The following is a 6190-nucleotide window of genomic DNA, read 5'->3' on the forward strand; positions in this document are numbered from 1 at the left end:
TTCACTAAAGTTAAAGTAGTGGTTAATAAACTTTTTTTCCATGTTTGGAAAGCTTGCAATTGGTTTTTTCTCTCCCAATGCATGTTAGAGTGAACTTGGGTGATCAAAAACCTTGCAATCTTTCATTTTTTATTTTACATTAGATCCTAATAGTTTTTGTGTGTGTATCCTCTCTCCTCGTGTCTTAGTGCGAACATAGGTGAAACACCAACACTCTCCCTTTTTAATTTTTAGTAGAAGGCCTACTTAGGGATTTAATCACCCCAAGGGATGACCTCAACTCCCATATTTCAATGGAGTATAAAACATGGGGGATGAATTGATAGATACCCCTCTTGGAAGAAGAATCTTGTCAATATTTTCTAAGCCCCCAATAACTTTATACATTGGGGAAGTGAATGTGAAGGGCGGATTACCCTCTCCTCCCAATATGTTTGACATTATTCTCTTTCATCTACAGATTCAGACCTCATATATTTTGTATTTAGAGGGATCCCAAGAAACCTTGTTCATCCTAGTTTAAGATATTTGAACCATTATTTCTTGTGGTGCACCCTTACTGGGGAGGGAAGTGCTCACATTGTATCTCTACATGATGAGATAGAGCTAACTTTGGCCAAGGCTAATCCTCTAAAGTAAGGGATGTAAGGTGGTACATGACCTTATATTCCATAGTTGTCCATTTATGTGGTAATATGGCACTAAGGGGATGAATGTTGTCATTGTACTAGAGTGGGGATGAAAGTCAACCTTGTAAGTCCACAAGGAATAACACTCCTACTTGAATAATTATAGGCTTGTCCAGGTGCTTGATTTGTCTTCTTGTTCAAAACTAGTGCCACCTATCAATCCAAATTTCCCTCAATCCATTTTTTTTTTATTTCTTTTTATTCCAAATCGACCCCTTAATCAGAAAACAAACCTTCAACCAACCATCCAATATTTTCTATCAAATACCTTATTCAGCTTTGTATCCAATCTTTGATCCACTCAAACCTCCTTAACTTCTCTCCAAACCAATCTTTTGTCCCAAAATTAAAACTATAACCAAATTAGAATCCAATTTCATCCTTTATATTCATTCCCAAATCTTATTATTCTAATCTTAAATCTATCTCTAATCCATCATCTTAATCTTCATGCCCTCCAAAATCAAAATCTTACTATCTTAACCAATCTATCATCCATCATCCTAATCTTCATATTTCAATATCAAATCCAATTTCATCCTTCATCTTCAATCTGAATTCCCTTTCTTCTAATCTATAATATTAATCTCCATCCATCCTCCAAATCAAAATCCAACTCTCTTAACCAACCTTTCATCCATTATTGTATTGTTCTAATCTTCGCCCACATCAAAAATCAATCCCAAAACCTCACCTTCCAAATCTCATATGCTTCCAATTCCAATCCTCGTCCAATACATCATCTAATCCTAATCCAAAACCCACATACAAACATCATGAATTGGTTTGACAAAATGGTTATGGAAGTTCAAGCATGTATGTCAAACCGCATACCCCAAACCATACCTCCAACCCAACAAACTCATCAATCATACCAATCCAACTTATCCATGCCTCAAAGTTATCCAACCTCCATAATTCATATATCTCACCCCTACCCACTAACCAATTCAACCCCATATCCTTATATCCACCTACCATATCTTCATCCATTTAACTTTAACAAATTATGTCCAATACCAATCCATCTCCCATTTATTATCCTTCCTCTACATTTAACAAGGGAAAACCATTTTATTCCTTATCCATGACTCTGTCTTATCCCTCACAAACATATTCCTCCCATCCAACATCTATACCTCCATATTATCCCTTATCCTCATATTTTTGTAACACCTCCATCACCTTCACCCATAATCCAAGCCCCTTATACTACAATCCTCCAAACCATAATCCTAATCTTCCATCTAATCATAATCCTCCATTTAATTGTAATCTCTCTCATAATCCTAATATCCCAATCCATAATCCTAATCTTCTATATAATCCTAAACCCCAAACCACTCCATCAAAATACACACCATCCTCATCCTCCAAGTCTTTTGTACATGAACTTATCCAAGGATCATTAGAAAAGGAAACCAAATACCCTCCTCCAAACAAATTTGTGCAAGGTATCATGCATCCACCTCAATCCCCTCCAAATCAAGACAAACCTCAATCCCATAAGCTTCATGAATCTACCATCCCTCTATCCACCCATCTTGATGAGTCCATCTCCTCCTCCATCACACCATCCACACAACTCCATATAGGTCAAGAGATTTATTCAAGGCATGCTAGCATCAATTTCTCTCCATATCAAGATCCAAACATCCACTCTACTATATCCCATTACCCACTTCCATCTCAAGGTCCAATTATATCTCCTAATCCCTCTCATGATCTCAATCTTAATCAAGACCAAGACATCCTTTCCATCTTATCTAACAACCCCCCTCCATATCAATATCCAAACACCCATTCCATCCCATCCCATCTCGTATCCCTCTTTCTAATCAAGATCAAGACATCCCCCCTCCTCGCCCTCATGATCCCCTCCCAAGTCAAGATCAAAGTATCCCTTGATCTCTATTTCATGATCCTAATCCATCTCAAGATCCCAACATTCCTCCTAATCTCCCTCGCGATCCTAATCTTCCATAAGACCCCATCATCCCTACCTGATCTATCCATGGATTCCACACCTGTTAGCTTATTTCCTTCATATTTATCCACTATGGTTTACTCCAAGAACTTATAATTACTCCCACCTCCCACCCCTTTCAAAATGGACTTGCATCTTGCTTCCAAAATAAGTATCTCATTGGAAAAAGGATTTGTTAAAATATGTACTATCAAGGAAAAGGTTTAGGCCTCCATAAACAAAATATCTTAGAACCCTTTCAAATCAATAAAATCCAAGTTGATATGGGCTTGTCTACGAAGCTCACGCTCAATATGTTGGTACTCCTCCCATCCCTTTGAAATCCAGAATCTCTCCATCTAAATCTAAATGTTCACATCCCCCCATCTTCAAAATCAATTTTTGGCCCTCATGCCCAAAAGTCTATTTATTCCTCATCTACATCCATCCTAGATCCTTATATACCAAAACCATCCCTTTCATCCATCTTGGGTCCTTACATCCCTCATCCACCACATTCATTACTTTTATCTTAAAATCCACAACTCCATCACCTCAAATCTATAAGCAAGATCAAAAAAGGCACACATCCTTCAATTCATTCCAATATTCTCCCTCCATCAACCCATCCATAAGATCTAAAAATAATATATCCTCATACACCTTTACCATTGCTATTGGAAGCAATTTGGATGCTAAGTATAAAATGCATAAAGATAAAAATCCACCAAAATTCAAAGATTAACATGTCCCATCAAGAAGACATGCTAAAGAAAAGAAAAAATAAAAAACCATGTGGATTCCCAAACTAATGAAAATAATGTATCTCAAAGTGAAATCCAAATTGGCATGAAAACTTGCTAATCTCAAAGCTTCTTCCTCTCATAAGTCTTCCAATCCTCCATCTAAAAATCCCTTATCTTCCAAATCCATTTTGGGTCGTTATAACCTAAAATTCCCTGGCCTAAGTCCATCGTCTCTTTATCCATTTTGGGTCCTTATGTCCCAAAATCCATATTTAATCCTACATCTAATTTAAAATACACATCTCCTCCACAACTTCACTACCCCTTAAGGTGTGTGCCAATGTTGATCTTCCCAATATCCTTAACCATTTATCCACAAGAAAAACCTATCCATTATCCAATAAGGAACTAGATGCTTGAAGTCCTTGCTCCATACTCCTATCATGCATCTAATATCTTCCAAATCCACTTATTTTACATCTTTATCCTCATCCCTCTCTTTTCCAAACTATTCCAAAAGTGCAAAAAAAAAGAGCAATGTTTTTTTTAATGAAAAAAAAGTAAAGAGAAAAAATCCATCCAATGGTGAAAACAACTTCTTCTGACACCTTGGGTAAGTACCATAAAAGCTTGGTAAACAAGTACCAGGTGTAATCCCCCATGTCCTATTGCATTCTACACTTGGGGGCAAGATTCACCCATTCTATCCTACATTCCACATCATCCATATCCTCCATCTCCTATTTGTCATCTTATCTAATCCATACTCCTTTCCCACATTTGATCTTGACTATCGTATCCATATCATCTATCACATATTCTCCATTCTATTTAAATCCATCCTCTCTTCCTATATTTGATCTTGATCAAAACTATATATCCTTTGGACAATACAAGCCTTACCTTCTCCACTATACATATCCCTTATGCACTATCCTTCCATCTCATATATCTATATCCGCCATCATTTTATCCTTAATTGTACTACCTCTTATTTAGGGCATGTTACTCCTCTGCAACATAGTCCTTGGATCTTCATCCTCCTATTCTATATCCTTTAGTCCTCCATATCCTATCACTATTCATCCACTCAATCCCTCTATCTCCTATACAATAAATATCTCCATCCTTCCATCCTTTTACAAAATCCTTGGTTCTCTCTTGTCATTGGTCCCAATCCATTTATCCTTTATCCACCATCTAATCATATCCTACCCAGTCCATTTAACCATCTTATCCTCTACACAATTCCATCCTATCCAATCATTCATCCCTCCAATCAAAAATCCCCAAATTAATATATCCAAGTGCAATCAATCCTAATCCATGCAATTCAATCTTGCAATCTAGAACATCATCCTAAATCAATCCATCAATTTTGATCCAAATTAGTTGATAATCCATTGATACACTTTAATCCAATTGTCATTGTACAGATTCATCCATCCCAATGTGTAGGATATATATTGCTCTTATCATTAACTTTTCTACCCCCCTCCTCATCATCATTCAATCCATAAATCATTCAATTTGTTTTCAGCTTGACTACGAACAACATTTTGGTTTGCTTTTGGTTTTTGTTGTATGCTTTCTTGTTGCTTCTGTGTGTTTTTGTTGTTTGTGTTTATCATGATCTTTGCATCCTATTACAAGAAGGGCATCATGGTCTTCCATATCATGGTGGCATAAGGCATATATGTTCACACTTGACCATCCTTATCATGTACTTGACATATTGTCATCTCGATTCCTCATACCTTAGCACATAATGTCAAGTACAATATCAAATCTAGGTTTTTTATACTACCAAAACATGATTATCTATCACGTATCATATTTTTGGCTTGATTAAATCAATGAAATAAAATTTATTTTGATATTAATTAGTTATCCTTGATTAATTTAAAATAGATAAATATGTTAGAAATAGTGGTGTATTTTTTTAATAAAAATAAAAAGATGAAAATCTAATTATGATATTACTATGTTTATCTTACAATGTGCATGCTTCATCTATGGTTTTTGGAAGACTAAACTACTAATGTGCCACTGAGTGTGATTGAGTGTAGAAATGAGTCGAAGACCACTTGGTTGACGAGAGGAGTCTAGCCATTTGGTAAAGAATGGATGAGATGGATCTACCAATTACACGCACTGCGTAGTTTCATGTAGAACTTGTATTTGAATAACATAATGGATGTTTTCTGAATGATTTGATAATGCATACATATAACTATTATCACATTATTATAATTCATTGGAAATGAAGATAAATTTGCATACTTTGCATTCACACGTATATTTTGTTTTGATAAATTATTCAAATCATATTATCTTAGAAGAATAACACAATGCATAGAGGTAGTTGATTCATTTTTCTTAAGGAGCTCGATAGTTTCTATGAACACAACATTACCAGGACAATTTCACTTCATATAGAATACAAAAATGCTTAATTTATTGAAAAAGATAATATCATGTCTTAATCGAAGCTTAGTATATTGAGAATAATCATGGATAAGAATAGCTTGCCATAATCCATAAGGTTTTATTGTTGCATGGAGAAAGAAGTTGCAAATGGAGGAAAGCAATCCTTGGAGGATATCGCCCACATTTCTAATAAAATATCATCGGGTTTTCATCATCCATTGCTATGAATCTTCCAAGTAGATATTTTTCTTTTATCATTTAAAATATAGTTGTGAATTAGTAGAAAAATGGTTTTATGATAATTTATGAGTTGTCATTATAAATTGAAAAACATAAGAGTTGAATAAGATGAATATATA

Source organism: Cryptomeria japonica, chromosome 4 (assembly GCF_030272615.1).
Source record: "Cryptomeria japonica chromosome 4, Sugi_1.0, whole genome shotgun sequence".
NCBI classification, from domain to species: Eukaryota; Viridiplantae; Streptophyta; class Pinopsida; order Cupressales; family Cupressaceae; genus Cryptomeria; species Cryptomeria japonica.